The following is a 22644-nucleotide window of genomic DNA, read 5'->3' as shown; positions in this document are numbered from 1 at the left end:
AGTGTGAAGTGCAGAGGTCGATCATCCAGGAGACGTCTCTTTTTTTGGGGTCTCTTTTTTGGGGGACGTTACTCTGTTGCATCTTCTGAGATGTGATTGATGGATTTATGTTTTCGGGATCAGATACCGTGAACGCTGCTGCTGTCATCTGTCCTGCAGCACTTGTGCCTTCTGACCTATATACTGCAGGGGTCCTTCCAGTAGGTATATAACGTATCTGCTCTGACGCCTCAGGTCTTCTTCACCAGATGTGGCCCTGATCCGCTGTCTGGCTGTTGTGCGGCCGCGTGGACAGTGAGGATGAGCCTGTTTGTAGGTTGGGCCTGTTTGTAGGTTGGGCCTGTTTGTAGGTTTGGGCCTGTTTGCAGGTTTGGGCCTGTTTGTAGGTTTGGGCCTGTTTGCAGGTTTGGGCCTGTTTGTAGGTTTGAGCCTGTTTGCAGGTTTGGGCCTGTTTGTAGGTTTGGGCCTGTTTGTAGGTTTGGGCCTGTTTGTAGGTTTGGGGCTGTTTGTAGGTTGGGGCCTGTTTGTAGGTTTGGGCCTGTTTGTAGGTTTGAGCCTGTTTGTAGGTTTGAGCCTGTTTGTAGGTTGGGGCCTGATTGTAGGTTTGGGCCTGTTTGTAGGTTTGGGCCTGTTTGTAGGTTTGAGGCTGTTTGTAGGTTGGGGCCTGTTTGTAGGTATGGGCCTGTTTGTAGATTTGGGCCTGTTTGTAGGTTTGAGGCTGTTTGTAGGTTTGGGCCTGTTTTCATGTTTGGGCCTGTTTGCAGGTTTGGGCCTGTTTGTAGGTTTGGGCCTGTTTGTAGGTTTGGGCCTGTTTGTAGGTTTGAGGCTGTTTGTAGGTTGGGGCCTGTTTGTAGGTTTGGGCCTGTTTGTAGGTTTGAGCCTGTTTGTAGGTTTGAGCCTGTTTGTAGGTTTGAGGCTGTTTGTAGGTTGGGGCCTGTTTGTAGGTTTGGGCCTGTTTGTAGGTTTGAGGCTGTTTGTAGGTTGGGGCCTGTTTGTAGGTTTGGGCCTGTTTGTAGGTTTGGGCCTGTTTGTAGGTTTGGGCCTGTTTGTAGGTTTGAGGCTGTTTGTAGGTTGGGGCCTGTTTGTAGGTTTGGGCCTGTTTGTAGGTTTGAGGCTGTTTGTAGGTTGGGGCCTGTTTGTAGGTATGGGCCTGTTTGTAGATTTGGGCCTGTTTGTAGGTTTGAGGCTGTTTGTAGGTTTGGGCCTGTTTTCATGTTTGGGCCTGTTTGCAGGTTTGGGCCTGTTTGTAGGTTTGGGCCTGTTTGTAGGTTTGGGCCTGTTTGTAGGTTTGAGGCTGTTTGTAGGTTGGGGCCTGTTTGTAGGTTTGGGGCTGTTTGTAGGTTTGAGCCTGTTTGTAGGTTTGAGCCTGTTTGTAGGTTTGAGCCTGTTTGTAGGTTGGGGCTTGTTTGTAGGTTTGGGCCTGTTTGTAGGTTTGGACCTGTTTGTAGGTTTGGGCCTGTTTGTAGGTTTGGGCCTGTTTGTAGGTTTGAGCCTGTTTGCAGGTTTGGGCCTGTTTTTAGGCTCCCCTTACCGTTTGGCTCTTATATTCCTTTTGGTGCTCCGATGATTTTGGTCAGGTTTCTCCTGACGGTGGCTGCCTGTCTCTTCGGAGTAATATCTCTTACATATTTGCTGAGAATATTCAGGCTTCTTTTTCCTATTTCATCGTTTTTTTCTGGGAGTTGTGGGTGGTGATCAGACTAATGCCATTTTTATAGCTCCCAACCATCCTGGACTGGCTCCATTTGAGGGCTCAATCCCGCTGTCCCGGCATGGCAGGGCTTTGTCCCAACTTCCACTCATCTTCTAAGTGCCAGCTCTGAACCCACAGGCAGAAGATACTGGTACATAGAGATACATCAGTACATAGCAGTGTATTTCTATGTACCTGCATTCTAAAGGGAAAAGAAAAGTCAGATATCACCCTAAGAATGCTGAGATGAGAACAAGATGTCACCACTAGGAAAAGTGAAGAAACTGAAAAGGGAACAGAGAGAACTGCAGAAGTGGGCGGTATAGAATAGAGCCGGCCGAGACAAGGACGGGCTGGTAGAGGTGATGCCCTTAACATTAGGTCTCTCTCCAACCACCGGACAACAAATACTTCACCTGTTGTCATCACAACCCGCCTTTCTTCTTACCACAGACAGCCACCAAGATAATAACCCGAACCAAGCCCCATGACATACCTAAAAATGGGGGCGGCATTATCAGAGCTCCCAACCATCCCGGATCCAGCAGGAAAGTCTTGGTTTGGGGAGCTGTCCCGCGATCCCAGAAGTGAAGGCAATGTCCTGATTCCACTCACTCTGGGTAATGTCTCTCCTGCTGTCTTCACTGCTCCTCCTCTGACTCTGGGAGGCGACGTCTTTGCTCCCTAAACAAAGTCAATTAAATATCACATTATTCCCTTTTCTTTTGATCTGATCTCACTAGGATTCAAACACCCAACCTGCATCATTAGACGCAAGAAATCCCATCCACTATGCGTCTCCGTGCATCTGCGGATTACCCGCGGACATGGACATGTGGCGCGTCTTCACAGACCGCAGCAGGTCAATTTCTCTTGCGGAGACTAGCAACTCTGCAAGAGAAATGATATCACTGTAATGTTTAGGATGCGGTGAACCCGCATGATTCAATGACCACATGCGGATTCACCTGCGTGCAGCGCTGCGGACGCAGCCTAAAGTATACTGTGTTCAAAGCCCTGCCAATACCGACTGTGTGCACATAGCCTAATGCGTCTCCAAGCACTTATTCTTAAGAATCTGAATCTTCTCCAGCGCCATCAGATGTCACAGCACAGACTGATGCAGAACGGACATTTACCAGCAATATCAGATACTAGACAGTAACACCGGTCAGCAATAACCAGGAGTGAGCGGTCTGTACAGGAGCTGACACCGAGGACAGGGCAAAAAGCCATCTGTACTGCTGCAATAGATGCCGATACAGCTGTGTAATGAGGTTCTGGCTTTACAGTCAAAGGACTGGAGTTATAACAGGGAGAAAATTACTATTATTTGTAAGAAGAGCCGTTTTTTGAGCCAAAAAGAGCCGGACTGCCCATCACTACTCTGCTGCTGCGATCTGGAAGGAAGAGGAGGAGCCCGGGCACTTGAAGTTCCCGTGGAGGCCCGGGCAGCACATCGCTGGCGGCGGCTCATCTCAGCAGGCAGCGCCGGTAATTGTGTCCTGTTGTGATGTGCCATTGCGCTGACACTGCCACCCGGGCCGTGGTGCAAGATGCTGGCTGAGGAGCTGCCGCTTCTGCAGACCGTCTGCTCTGCAGCATAATTGATGATGGCGGGCAGCAGGCTGCGAGGCGGGCGGCGGGATCATAGTTTAGGCGCAGACGCACAGTCAGCAGCTGCCGTCAGACAGTACAGCCAGCGGGCAGCAGTGCCAGCCTGACAGAGCCCAGACTGCCTGAGTCTCTGACTAGTCTGTGACTGTTGTCACTGGTCAGACATGATGGCAGGCAGCAGCAGGGAGGGACACAGTGGGGTCTGAATCCCAGACATGGGCTGCATCAGGCACTGCAGCATTGCATATGGGCCATGTGCAATGGTGCAGTGCCTGCTGCAGCCCAGTTCTGTGTGGGACGCTCCCCCCCCCCATATACAATGCTGCAGCCCTGTGGTCTGTGTGGGCCGCTCCCATCCCCCCCCACCCCCATATACAATGCTGCAGCCCTGTGGTCTGTGTGGGCCGCTCCCATCCCCCCCACCCCCATATGCAATGCTGCAGCCCTGTGGTCTGTGTGGGCCGCTCCCACCCCCCCACCCCCATATGCAATGCTGCAGCCCTGTGGTCTGTGTGGGCCGCTCCCATCCCTCCCCCACCCCCATATACAATGCTGCAGCCCTGTGGTCTGTGTGGGCCGCTCCCATCCCCCCCACCCCCATATGCAATGCTGCAGCCCTGTGGTCTGTGTGGGCCGCTCCCATCCCATCCCCACCCCCATATACTATGCTGCAGCTCTGTGGTCTGTGTGGGCCGCTCCCATCCCCCCCCCCATATACAATGCTGCAGCTCTGTGGTCTGTGTGGGCCGCTCCCATCCCATCCCCACCCCCATATACTATGCTGCAGCCATGTGGTCTGTGTGGACCGCTCCCATCCCCCATATGCAATGCTGCAGCGCTGTGGTCTGTGTGGGCCGCTCCCATCCCCCCCACCCCCATGTGCAATGCTGCAGCCCTGTGGTCTGTGTGGGCCGCTCCCATCCCCCCCCCATATACAATGCTGCAGCCCTGTGGTCTGTGTGGGCCGCTCCCCCCCCCACCCCCATATGCAATGCTGTAGCCCTGTGGTCTGTGTGGGCCGCTCCCATCCCCCCCCATATACAATGCTGCAGCCCTGTGGTGTGTGTGGGCCGCTCCCATCCCCCCCACCCCCATGTGCAATGCTGCAGCCCTGTGGTCTGTGTGGGCCGCTCCCATCCTCCCCACCCCCATGTGCAATGCTGCAGCCCTGTGGTCTGTGTGGGCCGCTCCCATCCTCCCCACCCCCATGTGCAATGCTGCAGCCCTGTGGTCTGTGTGGGCCGCTCCCATCCTCCCCACCCCCATGTGCAATGCTGCAGCCCTGTGGTCTGTGTGGGCCGCTCCCATCCTCCCCACCCCCATGTGCAATGCTGCAGCCCTGTGGTCTGTGTGGGCCGCTCCCATCCCCCCCACCCCCATGTGCAATGCTGCAGCCCTGTGGTCTGTGTGGGCCGCTCCCACCCCCCCCACCTCAACCTTTTATATGTGCTACATGGAATGGGGGGGGGGGAAGCTACATGAAACTTGGGGAAACAGCCGCGACGGGGGGAAGATATTGGATGCGAGGGGGGCACGACGTGGGGGGGACGTGACGGTGGGGGGTGAGGGTGGGCTTGACCGGGGTAGGGGGGGCGACCATTGACAGTGCCTAGGGCAGCAGAAACTCCAAATACTGCCCTGACAACAACCCTCATTGGTTCCAATTTTCAAGCATCATGTGTTATGTGGAGTATTGTATGGCTTGTGTATAGGAAAATATAAAATTCTTTCTATGGTGCACTAACATTTTGAATGAGACATTTTGGTATGGAATGAGATGATGGGAGTGGTTGTAACATATCGGGTGAAGACATCGTTTATACTAGGAAGGGATTTTTTCTATGTCAATTGCAGAGAACCCTTCATATCTGAATAAGACTCTAGAAGAGATGTTACATTGGGAGTAGACAGCATTGTGGCACCCTGCTGTGCACAGGTACCACAGGACCAAGGGTGCATGGACGGACTTCTCCACAAGAGGCCCTCATTACATACAAACACCTCCACCCTTCCACCTCACACCACCAGAGGGAGCCCGTTAGGGACATATATATATGGATGGTGGAGCCAGGCAGTTCAGTTAGTAGATCAGTGAGACAGAGTCAGAGAGTCTGAGAGCGTGCTGACACTGAGAGCAGCAAAGATGCAGCGCGTCTGCTGCTGAGTTCTGAGGGCCCCGAGTGTGGCCGAAGGACAGAGGAGAAAGGAGAGAGGAGTTGAGGGGGCAGAGGAGCATCATAGGCTCACCCCAATATACAAACCGGACACCGGATCCGCGCCTACAGGGTCCCTTTATACACAGTAGGGATCCCGGCATTCCAGCAGGACTACAAGTCCCTGGCAGACCTGAAGCTAGACCCATCACAGCGTCAGCATCAGAACCAGCACCGCATGAAGGACTACAACCCTCATTGGCTCCGACACTTTGCTGAGCTGTAGGCATTTCATTTGGGAATGTATAGACGTAACGTTTCTATAGAGGTGGGCTTTCATCAGATGAAAATAAACCTGTCTCACCAGGGGGCAATTCAATATAGACCCAGTGATTATAGAGTATTAGACAAAGCATATGATAAACGAAATGTTGTCCCTTGCTGTAGTGTTTGGTGGTAAATTAATAATTTCCTTATAGGATTGCGTCATGAAACACTAAAGTAAAGCTGGTATTATTATGAGGATAGGCAAAAGAAAGGACTAATGCCACGGGTTGTTGGGAAAACTTCTTAGGCCGGCGTCACAGTACCGTATAACACGGCCGAGTGCTACGTGATGAAACATCGTACAGCACTCGGCCCACGTTATACTATAGGGCAGTGCCGATCAGCCATTATATACTCATGCTCATTCGGCAGCGGGCTGCGATTTACAGCGAGACTCGATTCACTCGCTGCCATATAAGTCTATGGGTGCGAGGGAAACATCGGACTGCACTCGGATGTCAGCTCAGTGCAGTCCCTTGGATCACGCAGAGCAGGAGCCGAGGGTCATTGGCTTATCGCATTCGATGCCATACGCTGGTGTGACGCCGGCCTTAATGTAAGTATAGCAGATCCGTTTTGAAATGAAGTCCCTTGGGAAACCATGTACCAAGTCTGAGGATCCAGCGTGCTTCACATTTCAGGAACACCTTTTTCCAATCGCCCTCTCGCATGGGACGGTTGACTTTTTCTATGTCCGAAAATGTTATTGAGGAGATATCCCCTTGGTGAGTTTCCAAGAACTGTCTGGACAGACCTGACAATGATCTCTTGATACTTTGAAATGTTGTGTCATTGATGTGGTCCGATAATCTGGTTTGGAGCTTTCTTGTGGTCCATCCTACATACAGTTTATCACACAAATCGCAGTTGGCGTGCTCTTGCACTTGATAAAGGATTTTTATGCAATATTGCGTTTTATTATTGTGGGAAACATTGTATTTTAAGCATATATTTGCATATTTCACATTTGAATTTACCGCATTTGAAATTGAAAGATAGCTGCATTTTATGGGGCGAAGGAGAACAGTGAAACAGACCGGGGGACAACATGTCTCCTAGGGATTTGGCCCAACGGGCTGACTGCCTTACCCCTGATGATAGTATGGTTACTAGTTTCTCAGATTTTTGTTAAAGATAGAGATAATGGCATGGCAGTCCGTGCTGTATGCAGTAACAAATGTAATTGCTTTTGAGACCTAGTTTTGTGGAGATGTAGGGAGTCAGAAGGTCTTTACGTGATTTGGACGTACTCTCCGCTCTAGTAAGAAATGGTTTATTGTAATCTCTGGTGGAAAGTCTTTTATTGGGGGTTAGACACTCTGATTTAAAGGTAATGTCATTGGAACAAGCATGGCGGGCTCTGATAAATTCTCCCAAGTTCTTAATGACATGGTGGGTTGACAGCTTGTCACATGTAGAACAGAGCTCCCACCTGTCGGCTTGCGGTAGAGTTTAATCTCAATGGAGCCTTTATTGGGGATACCCATTAAAAAGACGTCCAGAAATGGGGTATTGATACCAGTGAAATCAACAGTAAACCGTAAATTATGGATAATTGTTGTTGGGAGAAGAAACAAATTTTGATTGTGTGCATGTACTGGATTTGTCAGACTATATAAACAAGAGGTCGTCAATATACCTGCCATACCAAATAATAAATGAATTGAATGGATTTGTTGTCTCCTCCCACCAAGTCATGTACAGGTTAGCCAGCGAGGGTGAGAAACTTGTGCCCATGGGGCAACCTAATACCTGAAAATAAAAATCATTGTCAAAGGAAAAAAAAGTTATTATCGAGTAGAAAGGACACAATGTTAAGAATAAAATCTTTGTGTGGACCAGTGTAGACACCATATTTTTGCGGATGGTATGAGATGGCTACAAATGGTTGAGTGTGGGAGATCCTCGAATTAAGTGGCATTACATCACTTGTCACCCAGTTGTAAATGGCTTCACATTTAAGACGGTTCGTAATGTCCAATAAATGTTTTGTGTCCTTGATATGGCTTAATGCCTTAATAACCATGGGCTGAAGTAGGTTGTCTAACCATTGGGAAAGATTCAGTGTTAGCGAGTTAATTCCTGACAGAATTGGTCGCAGAGGGGGTGGGAACTGTTATTTATGAGTCTTTGGTAGGGCATGAAAGATGGGGGACACCGAATTGTCCACCAATAAATGTTTATCCTTTGTGGACAAAAGGCCAGATGACATGCCATATTGTAGTAGATTTGATAGGTCAGAGGTGACTTGACAAATGGGATCTTTCACAACTTTGGATTCATCAGAGAGAAGGTTCATAACCATTTTGTGGTACAACATTTTGTCCCGAATGACTGTAGATCCACCTTTATCCGACTGACCGATCGAATATTAGAATTTTCCTGTAATTGAGTTTATGTTCCAGAGTGATGTTGAAAGCGTGAGATCTCGGAGTTGACAATAAATTGGTGAGGTCCTTCTCCATGATGTGTCGGAATTCCTCCATGATTGGAACTCTTGATTGTAGGGGGGAAAAATGAGGATTAGGGAATTTGAGAGTTGGTAATTGTGGTGAACCTCCTGTGTATTATCCATCATAAGAAGATAGGAGCAGGCATGATAGAAATATTGTTGGTATTGGCATTCTGAATCGGAACTGTGTCCTCTCTGAGGCATTCATTGTCTGTGCCCAAAAAAAATGCCTTTTTACAATGAGTAGTGTCATACATTTGTTAATATCCAGTAATGTGCTGAACAAGTCTGCTTTTCTAGAGGGGACAAAATTTAAGCCCATTGCTAAAACTTTAAGGTGTTCTGCAGATAGAATTGTAGCAGATCAGTTAGGCAACTATTTAGGCATGTACATAAAGTTATGTGAAAAAAAAAAAATCCCATTCTATTTTGCCATCAAAAACGCTGAAAAACGCTGAAAGAAGTGACGTGCTCTATTTTCCAAAAACCCAACCAAGGCAGAAACTATGCAGCAAACAAAACACAACGTGTGTGAACATAGCCTAAGTGTTTCTGCACCACACAGAATTGTTTATTTTTCTACATATAAGCTGCACCATACTATACAATGACACATGGTTAGTGATGAGTGAGCACTAAAATGCTCGGGTGCTCGTTGTTCAAGTCGAGCACATTGGAATACTCGGGAGCTCGACCCGAGCAACGAGCCCAATGTAAGTCTATGGGAAACTCCAGCATTTTTCAGGCGGCTCCCCCCGGCGGTCTGCAGAGGCCTAAAAATTGCCCGAATCGATGGGAACAGTGCTCAAATGACATGGGATCAGCATTTTTGACTCCCAGGTCACTGCTGTCAACAACGTGGTCAGAGGTATTACGCCACTTTTGCCGACTCACAATAAAACATACAAAAACAAAACCAAAATGGATTTTCCTGGGTAAAATGTTCAGGAACATCCTTTCCAGGGTAATGACTTGTGTATAAGGCAAAATAAATAACCAAAAACAAAAATACTCCTCCACACCTTGGGCTATGTTCACACGTAGTATTTTTGATGCATTTTTGCACTTTTGCATTGCTTTTAACCAAGACAAATGCATTCACCAGTAAATGTTTTTTTAACATTTTACTACATGATCTGGCCATGTGGTGTGTGACACATCATCAGACACATTCTGTTTCATTTATGATGGAGGGACACTGAAAGTCAAAGCTTATTTTTATAGGGCCATCAGGAGGCCCTTACTATTTTTAAAGGGCCTGAAGTAGGCCCTCACTATTGTTAGAGGGCCATTAGCGGGTTATGCTTTGTTGTTCCCAATATTAACAAGTGGGTCTCCTATACTGTTATTGCGTATGCAGCGACTGCCAAAAATTTGGACGCACCCCAATACCCCTTTGAAGAGACATAGAGGACGGCCTCAGTGAAAAAATGTTCCCATTATAAAGGAGTGGGTCACCTATAGTGGTAATGGCCATGTTGTGACTGCAAGGGCTGCCAATGTTTGGAAAAAAAAACAATAACAATTTAAACACACTGGGCCTCAGTAGCAACATATTCCCATTAGAAAGGAGCGGGTCTGCTATAGAGTCATAGGGTATGCAGTGAGTACAAAAGCTGCCAAAATTTGGGAAAAACCCCAATAACAATTTAAAGACAAATAGAGGTGGGCCTCAGTAACTACATGTTCCCATTAGAAAGGAGCGGGTCTGCTATACAATTATAGGATACACAGTGAGTACAACGGCTGACCAAAATTTGGATTCACTCCAATGCCCCTTGGAAGAGACGTAGAGGTCGGAGGGCCTCATGAAAAAAATGTTCCCAATATTAGGAAGTGTGTCTCCCATGCTGTTTGCCTATGCAGTGAATGCAATGGCTGCCAAAAATTTGGAGGAACTCCAATGCCCCTTGCAAGAGATGTAGAGGTTGGAGGGCCCCTTGAAAACAATATTCCCATTAATAGGAAGTTGGTCTTCCAAACTGTTTGCTTATGCAGTGAATGCAATGGCTGCCAAAAATTTGGAGGAACTCCAATGCCCCTTGGTGATGTGGTACATATTGTGGTGATATGGTGGTGGAGGATGAGGATGAGGAGAAGAAGGAGGACAAGAGCAAATAGACAAAATCAGGAAGCGTATACTCATGTCTGGGTGTGAAAACAGAGGTGCCTGGGAATAGAGTTTGACCTCCAAAAAAAAGACACTGTATTTGAGTTTGTGTTATGCTGCTGTCATCCGGTGGTGTTGAGAAGTCTGGTCCAATTCAGCCCTTGTTCATTTTTATAAGAGTCAGGCAGATGCGCCTATCGGTTATAATTCCACTGGCGGCGCTAAAAATAAGCTCTGATAACACGCTAGCGGCAGGGCAGGCCAGGACCTCCAAGGCGTAGAGACCCAGTTCATGCCACGTGTCCAGCTTTAATAACCAATAATTATAAGGCACGGAGGATGGATCTTCCCAAACTTTTCCCTTTTTGTGAGACTACCCCGCGCATCAGGGCTGGTGCGATGGAAGGGTCTGAGAAAACTGTCCGAGATCTTTGACAGTGTTCCTCGGCCTCTGCTGAATTGGATTTGTGTTTCTCTCACCTGTACTCCTTGGTTTTCCAACGAACTGTGACCTCTGCCACCAGCATTTTCAGATGGGAATTTTTTTAATAATTCCGCAACAGGGACCTATTGGTACGGCCCCATTTTATTAGGCCTGTCTGCCGTGGGAATAAGAGATAGAAAGTTCTCCTTGTAGCGTGGGTCTAGAAGTGTCACCAACCAGTAATGACTGTCACCCAAAATTTTGAGAACGCGAGGGTCATGGGAAAGGCAGCGTAAGATAAACTCAGCCATGCGTGCCAGACTGCTAACAGGCAAGACTTCCGTGTCTTCACCAAGAGGACGACTGACCATGCTCTCCTCCTCCTCCCCCCTCTCCTTAGGCCATCCATGCTGAACAGACGGTATGACAGTTGTGTGGGTAGTACTGTCTATAGCGTAGGAAACTAGCTCCTGTTTTTCCTCCTCCTCCTCCTCTTCTTCATTGTCACCCAATCCACGTTGGAATGACATGAGGCTGGGCTGTGTGTAATCACCCTGTATGGTTCCATCTCATCGTGCTCCGCTTGCAATGCCTCCTTTTTAATTGTGAGCAGCGAGCATTTCAGAAGACAGAGAAGCGGGATGGTGACGCTAATTATGGCGTCATCTCCGCTCACCATCTTGGTGGACTCTTCAAAGTTTTGGAGAATGGCACAGTTGTCTAATATCCATGCCCACTCTTGAGGTCTTATGTGTGGAGGTTGACCAGAATACCGACGGCCTTGTTGAAGCTGGTAATCAACAACTGCCCTCTGCTGCTCACAAATCCTTCCCAACATCAGCAAAGTTGAGTTCCAATGCGTGGGGACATTATACACCAGTCTGTGAGCTGGAAGCTGCAGATGCTGCTGAAGCACGGCAAGGGTGGCGGAAGCTGTAGCTGACTTTTTAAAAGGAGCACACACGTGGCATGCTTTGACAAACAGATCTGGCAGATTCGGGTAGGTTTTCAGAAACCGCTGAATCATGAGGTTTAGCACATGGGCCAGGCATGGTACGTGTGTGAGCTCGCCTCACTTCAGAGCCGCCACCAAGTTCCGGCCGTTGTCACACATGACCATGCCTGGCTGTAGGCTCAGCAGTGTCAGTCACAAATCTGCCTGCTCTTTCAGAGTGGACCACAACTCTTCAGCGGTGTGCGGTTTGTCACCTAAGCACCTAAGCCGAGGCAGTGCAGCAGTTCTTCCAGCTTGTGACTGATGTGGTCATTTCGGAGATGGAGGCTGAAGAGGAGGAGAAGGAGGTGCAGGAGCTGTAGAATGTTGGGGCAGCCCTGATTGACCCAGGGCCCACAATACTCGGCTTTGGGAGAACCTGTTCCATCCCAAGATCCGACTGGGTCCCAGCTTCCACTATGTTAACCCAGTGTGCCATCAGTGAGATGTACTGTCCCTGCCCACAAGCACTTGTCCACTTGTCCATGGTTAGGTGGACTTTCTCAGCAGGGCCGGCTCCAGGTTTTTGTGGGCCCTGGGCGAAAGAGTCTCAGTGGGCTCCTTTAACACATACCATGATTCATGATGCACAGATACCACAGAGAAATATATATATATATAGTACAATGCAAAGATTTCACTTCTTACATTACATGAGCGATATCTATTGTAAATTCTACAATAACTCAGAAACCGGCGAATCGCTCCATACGGAATACTGGCCCCCATAAAATGCTCCATACAGGATACTGGCCCCAATAAAATGCTCCATACAGGATTTTGAACCCCATATAACGCTCCATACAGGATACTGGCCCCCATATAACGCTCCATACAGAATACTGGCCCCCATATAAAGCTCCATGCAGGCTGTGCCCCCACATAATGCTCCATGCAGGCTGTTCACCCCACATAATGCCTTATGCAGGCTGTTTCCCCCACATAATGCCCCACGCAGGCTGTCCCCCCCCCTATAATGCCCCATGCAGGCTGTTCCCCCCATATAATGCCCCATGCAGGATGTCATCCCCCTTATAATGCCCCATGCAGGATATCACCCCCCTTATAATGCCCATGCATTATGTCACCCCCCTTATAATGCCCCATGCAGGATGTCACCCCCCCTTATAGTTCCCCATGCAGGATGTCACACACCCCCTCCCTTATAATGCCCCATGCAAGATGTCACTCCCCCCCATATAATGCTCCATGCAGGATGTCACACACCCCCTCCCTTATAATGCACCATGCAGGATGTCACTTCTCCACGTTATAATGTCCCTTGCAGGATATCAGCCCCCCCTTTTAATGTCCCATGCAGGATGTCACCCCCCCCCTTTTAATGCCCCATGGAGGATGTCATACACCCCTCCCTTATAATGCCCCATGCAGGATGTCACACCCCCCTTATAATGCCCCATGCAGGATGTCACTCCCCCCATATAATGGCCCATGCAGGATGTCACACACACCCCCTCCCTTATAATGCCCCATGCCTCCATACATTAAAAAAAAAATCAAATACTCACCTCACTTCTTACCTGCTGTTAGAACCCTCCTGTTTGTTTTTTCCATCTTGTGTTTTGCGGTCACGTGACCATCTGCCTTTATATTCCAGCTCCGCCTTTTTGGCTGTGCTGGACTTCAGTGTTGTTTGACTGTTTCTCTAGCCAGGTGCTTCGGTGCCTATCTCTGTCATTTTGCTTGGTCCTTCTGGGACCTCTAGTACCTTTTTGTCAGTTTGTCTTTTTGCGTTCTGCAACAACTTCTCTGTTTAGGAGGTGTCCCATTTTTGTTCCAGTCCTTAATTCTTTTAGGGACCCCTCCCCTTTATGCTTTAGGTCTTTGTTCAGACTAGCCGAGGACTTAAGTGGGTCTGTTCGCTAGGAAGAGGCAGCCCGCTATATCATAGGGATTCAGCTTAGTCTTACTGTAGGGACAGCTTTCCCATTTCTTTCCTTAGTTCATGTTGCAGATCATAACAGTAAGTCCAGCCCAAAAAACTAAAAGGAAAGAAATACGGGGATCAGTATTTCTTTCGTCCAAGTTTTGGCTCAACGCTTGCAGGGATTGTCTCTGGAGGTGGCCGAGCTCCAGCAACACGTGAGTAGCTGTTCGGGAGCGTATTTTGTGGAACCCAAGGTAGGATTGCCGGATGTTTTTATGGTAAACAGCAAGATTTTTTTTCCTTTAAAAATGCTTGTTTGTTATATTTTTGTTTGAGACCAAGGTCCTCTGGGAATGAATCACAGCACATTGGTTTTATTATGTCACTTTTGCGCAAAGAACCACAGTGGTGGGCCTTTTCTCTCCAACCTAATGATCCATGCTTAAGGTCGGTAGAAGAATTTTTTTCTGCTATGGGGCTATTATATGACGATCCTGATCGAATCTCATCTGCTGAGGCTGATCTCAGGCGTTTGAATCAGGGGTCAGGTGATGTTGAAAATTATTGCACACACTTTAGAAGGTGGGCTTCAGAAGTTAAATGGAATGATCCTGCTCTGAAATGTCTATTTCTTGCTGGTCTGAGGGAAAGGGTTAAGTATTTGATAATTGCATTCCCCGCACCTGAGACTCTGCAGGATGCTATGCAATTAGCTGTTTATGTGGATAGGAGGCTGAGATTTAGGCAGAATGAGGTAAAGACTCCTGTAATGCCAGGTCCTAGTTCCCAGAAAAATCTGCTCTGACGGCGGAGAACTGATGGAGGTTGGGGCGAAGTCGCTCCCCTCTCAGGAAAGAGACCGAAGGTTCGTCGAGGGATTGTGTCTTTATTGTGGTAAAGCTGACCATTTGATTAAATATTGTGAGCTTCGTTTAAGTAAAGGAAAAAAAAAGGTCAGTTACGCCCGTATAGCTTGTTTACGCTCTGCAGGAGTATTTCTTTCTGGGAGTACTACTCTGCAGGGAGATTTGATTGAATTTCAGGTATTTGTGGATTGTGGTTCAACACTTAATGTGATTGATAAAGGGTTTTTGGAAAACCTTAAATTGAAATCCAAATCTTTGTCATCACCTATTTCTGTGGTTGCAATTGATAACACTCCCTTGAAATGTATTACTCACAAGGTTGCTGCATTTCCCCTCACTATCAATGGACTTCACCAAGAAATTTTGGACTTTGTTTTATTAGATAATTTACCCTCTCCTGTTGTTCTAGGATTGCCTTGGTTAAAACTGCACAATCCTTTACTGGACTGGTCTACTAATGTGATTAAGTCTTGGAGTCCTAAGTGCTATGATAAATGTTGTAATGGTCGCATTGCGGCTGTGGATAAAGGGGAATTACCTGTACCTATTCAGGATTTTTGGAGGTTTTTTTCAGAGGAGGAGTCGCAATTTTAACCTCCTCATAGGGATTATGATTGCGCCATTGAGTTTGTTTCGGGAGCTAGTCTTCCCAAGAGTCGCTTGTTTAATCTGACTATCCCTGAGAGAAAGGCCTTGGAGGTGTACATACAGACTAGCCTGGCTGCTGGTCACATTAGACCTTCTATGTCGCCCGTGGCAGTTGGATTTTTATTTGTTAAAAAAAAAGGACGGCGGTTTACGTCCATGTCTGGATTTTCGTGAAATTAATAAGATTACAGTAATCAATTCCTACCCATTTCCGTTAATGCCTGACTTGTTTAACCAGTTGGTGGGGGCCAAGTGGTTCTGTGGCGCCCCTAAGGGTTCAGTCGCCACAGAGGTACTGCATCTCACCCAGAGGTGTGGTATCTCACTCTCAGGTAAGGATAGAGTGCTGCCCGGGACCCTAACACCTGCATCCAACACTACAGTACTCCAGACCAGCTGGAGGGGCAAGATGTGTCGCGCTTCCTGCTGAGCCCTGACCCTGGTTGGAGTGGGGGGAACCAAAGTAGGGGGAACCATGTAGTGGGTGTGGGTGGAGGATGTAGATCAGGGGAGCACTTGTTAGAAGACACATAAAAGAGGGAACCATCTTGGAAAGACAGGTCAGTCAGACAAGGCAGTCTGAGAGGAGAAGTAGAGAGAGCAGGAGCTCTGCAAGAGCTCTGCTCATGAGGAGGGCCTGGAGAGAGGCCCAAGACAGACTGAGGAGGAGAGGAGCAGGAGAAAGGCTCCAGGAACGTGAAAGGGATCCCAGGGGTACGGGTAGTGCTGGAGGCCACCCATACGCCCGAATCTGCCAGGTGGTGGAGGGATCAAGCCGCAGAGGGGACTGGACCCTGACCAGTGAGAATTACAAGGTTCAACTGGAAAAAGGAGGCTTCTGTACTTTCAGGGTGCAGTTGCCAGATCCGCATTCAAGTCGCCAAAAAGGTAACCACATAGGATCCAGGGAACTCCAGGTTGCCCAGAAAGATCCGAGGATACCAGCTTGGGACATTGTTTGGCGAGGTGCAGGGCAAGAAGGGTGAGGGCCAGCGCAGGAAGACGGCTGAGAAGGGCATATAGAACGGGGTCCTGTCAGGCACTCTTGAAACACCTGGGAGTTTGCTGAACCCCTGCCTGGTGAACGCAGCGCGACGTGGGAGGTCGTAATCTGGAAAGTGCAACCTGAGAAACTTAACAACTGTGAGTAAACTCTGAGGACTGCACCCCACTGTCTCTGTGAAATTATTGCTGCGCCATCACTCCCTGCACTACACCGCAACATCCATAACATCTCAGCACAGCCCTGGAGCTTAGCACTACCTGTGGAGAGCTAAACCAACTCTGCTACACCAGCTCCAGAGGCGCCTCTTGATAAAGCACCCGCGAAACGCGCGTCGAGGCAGCCTCTTCTGACAGACACTGGCCCTCCCTTGTCTCTAACCACGTGTGATACCTTGGGGTGAGTTACTTCTTACCATGCATTTGATATATACTGGAGAAATGGTGCAATTGTGCAGGATTATGGTATATGTGCTCCCCATATATTAAGTGTCACATCCTTTGAGGTAGCCCGTTTTTGGCAGATATTTGCCCTCACTTGTCCCTAGCTATGTGTGATACTTTGGGCTGGGTTACCTTTACTATGTATTTTATACACACTGTAGCAATGGAATCATTGTGCAGGACTATGGTGTTTGTGTTCCCTATACATTAAGTGTCACATCATGGTTTTCTCTGCTCTATCTTATTATTTATTATTTTTGTCTTTTGGATCTGTTTGTCAGCACCTTACTGTTTTATTGTCTATATATGGATCTTTTTAAACATGAAATTATAATAAACTTTTGTACGCCATTATACTTGCCTTTCTCCTGTTCTATTATATTCTGTTCAAGTTGGCTACATAATATGGGGTGTGAGTGGCTATTTATCCATACCACCCTATTTTGAATCTCCTAATGTGGGCTTTTGTATTTCTCACCAGCTCCAGAGGACCTGCTCCACAGCGGCGGCTCCATATAGCCGCATACCACAGGTGGCGTCACGAACTGTATATAAGAACTATAAATCCCCTGTATAAATAACCCCTTTTATTGACCGCCCTGGGTCACGGACCGGGTCACCGCCACTGTGACATCTCCCCTAGCAACGACCGGCCTGTCACCAAGTACCCCACGGCCCAGGGGGCGCGTCAGTTCTCTGAAATTGATCTCCGGGGGGCATACAATTTGTTACGAGTGAAGGAGGGTGATGAATGGAAAACTGCTTCTAACACTCCGGTAGGTCATTTTGAGAATCTGGTGACGCCTTTTGGTCTTACCAATGCACCCGCGTTTTTTCAGAACCTTATTAATGACATCCTGAGACCTCTGATTGGTAAGAATGTGGTTGTGTATTTGGATGACATTTTGATTTATTCACCAGATCTGGAGTCTCATTGGCGGAGCGTACGTGAAGTTTTGCAGTTATTAAGTGATAATTCGCTTTTTGCTCAGCTGGAGAAATGTGAGTTCGCTGTGCAGAGAATTAGTTTTTTGGGCTACATTGTCTCCAGCGAGGGCTTTGAGATGGACCCGGTGAAGGTTCAGGCTGTTCAGGAATGGCCTAGGCCTATTGGTTTGAAATCGATACAGAGGTTTTTGGGTTTCGCCAATTATTACAGAAAATTCATTAAGAATTTTTCTGTAATTGTTAAGCTGCTGACCGATCTCACCAGGAAAGGTGCGAATACGGCCCAATGGACTTCTGAGGCCATTGAAGCGTTTGAGTATCTCAAAGAGAGGTTCAGTGCTGGGCACTTTTTTTTCTCGGTTTCATTTTTCTGTTACCTATATCCCGGGTACTAAGAATGTTAAAGCCGATGCTTTATCTCGCAGCTTCTCTCCTACGGTCGGTACCAAGGAGGAGGAGAGCATTTTACAGAAAGGAGTTGTGGTGGCGGCATAGGACGCCGATTTGGAGAATGGGATTCTGAAAGCTCAAGATGATGCCCCATCTAACACTCCCCATGGGAGGTTGTTCGTGCCTAGAGCCTTTAGGAGAGAGTTGTTTGTGGAGTGTCATGAGTCTCGGTTGGCAGGTCATCCAGGAGTTTCTGAGACTAACAGACTTATCAGTCGCAGTTTTTGGTGGCCTGGATGGCAGAAGGAAGTCATCAAGTGGGTGCGTCAATGTACTGTGTGTGCTAGATCCAAGTCTTCGCATGCTCCTGCTGCGGGGTTGCTTTGCCCTCTGGAGGTTCCTAGTGCGCCTTGGACGCATCTCACTATGGATTTTATTACTGATCTTCCTGTGTCTGAGGGTTTTACTGTCATCTGGGTGGTCGTAGACTGTTTTAGTAAGATGTGTCATTTGGTTCCATTCATTAAGTTGCCCTGCTCCAAGACTCTCGCTAAGGCGTTTGTTAAGGAGGTTGTCAGGCTCCATGGCGTTCCCATGGATATTGTTTCTGATAGAGGACCTCAGTTTGTGGCTCGCTTTTGGCGTGCTTTTTGTGACAGGTTGGGAGTCCATTTGTCATTTTCGTCTGGGTATCATCCTGAGTCGAATGGACAGACTGAAAGAAAGAACCAGGATGTTGAGCAGCTCTTGCGTTGTTTTGTGGCGGACAATCAAGAGGGGTGGTCTGAGTTTCTGCCTCTCGCAGAATGTGCTCTTAACAATCATACATCCTCCTCTGCTGGGTGTTCTCCTTTTATTTGTTGTACTGGGAGACATCCGTCTTTTGGTTCGTTCTCCAAATTGGGGTCGGCGGTGCCGGAGGAGGAGAATTTTTCCAGTGATTTGGAGAGAGTTTGGACTAATGTACGTTGTAACCTGTAATAGTCTAACAAGAAGTCCAAGAAGTATTTTGACAGGAAACGTAAGGAGGTTTTGTTTACTGTGGGTGACATGGTTTGGTTGTCCTCGAAGAACCTGCGGTTGAGGATTCCCTCTAAAAAACTGGGTCCTAAGTTTGTGGGTCCATTTAAGGTGCTTCAGGTTGTTAACCCGTCTGCGGTTAGGTTGGACGTCCTTACTTCATGGAAGATTAATCCTGTGTTTCATGTTTCCTTGTTGGAAAAGGCTGACGTATCTGATAGGGACGGCACTGTCACAGTTCCTCCTGTGGTGGAAGATGGCGAGTATGAAATTTCTCGTATCTTGAATTCTAGATGGCATAGAGGGAGATTACAGTATCTTGTCTCCTGGAAGAGTTTCGGTCCCGAGGACAACTCCTGGGTAAGGACGGATGATGTCTCTGCTCCTAGGCTTGTTAAAGCTTTCCACAGGAGGTTTCCGGATAGGCCTGGGCCTGGAGGATCCGGAGAATCCTTATAAAAAAGGGGGTACTGTTAGAAGCCTTCTGTTTGTTTTTTCCATCTTGTGTTTTGCGGTCACGTGACCATCTGCCTTTATATTCCAGCTCCGCCCTTTTGGCTGTGCTGGACTTCAGTGTTTGACTGTTTCTCTAGCCAGGTGCTTCGGTGCCTTTCTCTGTCAGTTCGCTTGGTCCTTCTGGGACCTCTAGTACCTTTTTGTCAGTTTGGCTTTTTGTGTTCTGCAACAACTTTTCGTTTTAGGAGGTGTCCCATTTTTGTTCCAGTCCTTAGTTCTTTTAGGGACCCCTCCCGTTATGCTATAGGTCTTTGTTCAGACTAGCCGAGGACTAAGGCGGGTCTGTTCACTAGGAACAGGCAGCCCGCTACATCGTAGGGATTCAGCTTAGTCTTACTGTAGGGACAGCTTTCCCCTTTCTTTCCTTAGTTCATGTTGCAGATCATAACACCTGCTGCCGCTGCTCCGGACTCCTCACCATTGCTGGCGTCTTCCCGCTCTGCGCTGTGACTGCTCAGAAGAGGGCGCGGTGTAAAGACGTCACCGCGCCTTCTGACCTGAGACGTCACAGTGCAACAGTCACGGAAGAAACCAGAGCTGCTGCGGAGGTACGGGGAGAGGTAAGTATTGCGCCGGCTGCCGGCGCCCTGAGCAAGCGGGGGGGAGCGGGCGCTGACACCGCTGTCCTCCGCTCACGTGTCCCATAGTGCGGCGGGGTGCCCGACGACGGGTGCTGACGCCGGCCCTTTTTCCCAGTAACTGCGTTGTAATGCAGGGATGGCACACCGGGAGAAATAGTGGTGACTGGGGACTGAGTACCAAGGGACGGCTGCCGCCATCAGGTTGCTAAAAGGCAACATTCCAGCGCAAGCATTCGTGAAATGTGTGAATTTTGTAGTGTTGCCTGTGGGGCATTGTCTGCGTATTTGCGCTTGCATTCCAAGTACCGGGGTAGGGACAACTGAATGCTGTGCTGGGACAAGGATGTGGATGTGGTTGCTGATGGTTCTAGTTGAGAGTGTGCAATGACAGGTGCAGGGCAGGAGGCATCTTCGCATGCACCATGGACAGGGGATTGGCTTGCATGCACAACAGCAGAGAAAGCAGTGGTGTCACCTGTAGACACTGTTCCTGGACCCTGGCGTTCGGCCCACCTAGTCGAGTGCTTTGCTGCCATGTGTCTGATCATGCTGGTAGTGGTCAGGCTGCTAGTTTTGCTACCCCTGCTGATGCTGGCCTGGCAGATGGTGCAAATGACCTTTTAGGTGTTATCTGCAGAGTCTTTAAAAAATAACCAGACTCGGGAAGACCTAACAGTTGTACTGGCAACTTCCATCGTGTTGGTGTTACGGGGAACTCTTGCCTGCCTTGTGTCTGCAGCCACCACACTGCTTCTTCCTGCCTGTTGTGGTTCTAAGCCTCCCTCCCCCTATGTACTGCTGTCCTCGCTCTACATGTCCCCCTGCAAGGTTGGGTCAGTGACTATATTGTCCACCACATCGTCTTCCACTTCCGCATCCTGGTCCTCCTCCTGGCTTTCTGACAATTGTGTCTCATTATCATCATCCACCTCTTGCGCCAGTAATTGCACTTTACCACCATCGCCTTCGTGTGACTGTGGCTGCTCAAATATTTGGCCATCGCTACACGTGTTCTCCTCTTGCCCCGCTTGAAGATTGCTCGGGTGAGAGGCCCAAATCTATAAATGGAAAAGTGAACAGCTCTTCGGAGTGTCCAAGTGTGGGATTAATTGTCTCCGGGCACTCGGCATGGTGGGAGGAAGAAGGATCAGGGTTAGGAATATGCGGTCCAGACTCACGGCTACTGAGACTTGACCTTGTGGAAGACAGGGTGGTGGTGGTGGTGACAAAGTGACTGGAGCATTATCTGCTATCAACCAATAACCTTTTCACACTGCTCTGTGTTCAATAGTGGTGTTCTGCGGTCCCCTAGTAATTGGGACAGGAAGGTCGAGTGACAAGATGTGGGTGTTTGTTGTGGCACAATTTTAGCTTGCCCACAGCCTCGGCCTCGTCCTCTGCATGCACCATCACCATCACGTCTACTTCCCCGTCCCTTGCCCATTTTAAATGGAGGACAATATTTTCCACGTTCACTATTAATGGCTGAATTTGGATCGCAGTTATATATGATACAATAGTTTTAAATAGCGGCCTTGTAGTTTACTATTTTTCACAGCGAGCACGTGTGAATAGCTTTACTGACACACTGCAACAAGCTGGTAAGGGATTGCTTCCAAACATTGTCTCACAGCCTGGTTTCACCTACACACCACCCATAGACAGCACACACCTGAAATAATCATGTGCTCCATTTTCTAATCTCCTTTTTCCTGTTTGTTACAAATTCAGACCATTTGGACACATTCATTGTCAGGACTAAGAGCTCCACAGCTTGAAACGCGTAGACCCGTGACTTTTTTATCTCCCCCCCCATGTCACCTCTTCCCCTTCTCCCACTTCATTGATATGTTTTGCAAAAAAAACTTTTTTCATTTTAATTGTTTTTCATTAAAAGTAATGTTTTAAACTTCTAATCATTGGCGGATACTGGAACTGTTATGTTCTGCTACCAGAGCTAAGGAAAGAGAGGAGATCTGTCCCTACGATAGAACTCAGCTTTATCCCTACGATGTAACAGGGGACCTGATCCTGCGATCAGACCTGCTAAAGTCCTAAGCTAGTCTGTACGGAGACCTATAGATGTGGGGAAGGAATCCCTACAAGTACTAAGGACTGGGAGGAAAATGGGACACCTCCTAACAGAAATAGTAGCAGACAGACAAACAAACAAAATATATAGAACACTGAGGTCCGTAGACCAAGCAAACTAACAGAGTTAGATACAGAGCACAGGCTAGCTAGAAAGTAGTTATACAATGAAGTCCAGCAAAGCCAGAAGGGCGGAGCAGGATTAAATAGGCCAACAAGGTCATGTGACCAGCCAAGGAAAAAACCTAAGAGCAAGGTTCTAACAGTACCCCCCCTTCTAAGAGGATCCTCCGGATCCCCTAGGACCAGGCTTATCAGGAAATCTCCTGTGAAACGCTCTGATAAGTCTGGACGCGGAAACATCATCCGACCTCACCCAAGAGTTATCCTCGGGTCCGAAACCTTTCCAGGCCACAAGATACTGCAAACTACCTCTATACCGTCTAGAGTTAAGGATGCGAGAAATTTCATATTCCCCGT

The sequence above is a fragment of the Phyllobates terribilis genome, unplaced genomic scaffold, assembly GCF_046119375.1.
Source record: "Phyllobates terribilis strain yellow unplaced genomic scaffold, ASM4611937v1 Scaffold_2__4_contigs__length_985480577, whole genome shotgun sequence".
Lineage (NCBI taxonomy): Eukaryota > Metazoa > Chordata > Amphibia > Anura > Dendrobatidae > Phyllobates > Phyllobates terribilis.
This window is presented reverse-complemented; position numbering follows the sequence as displayed.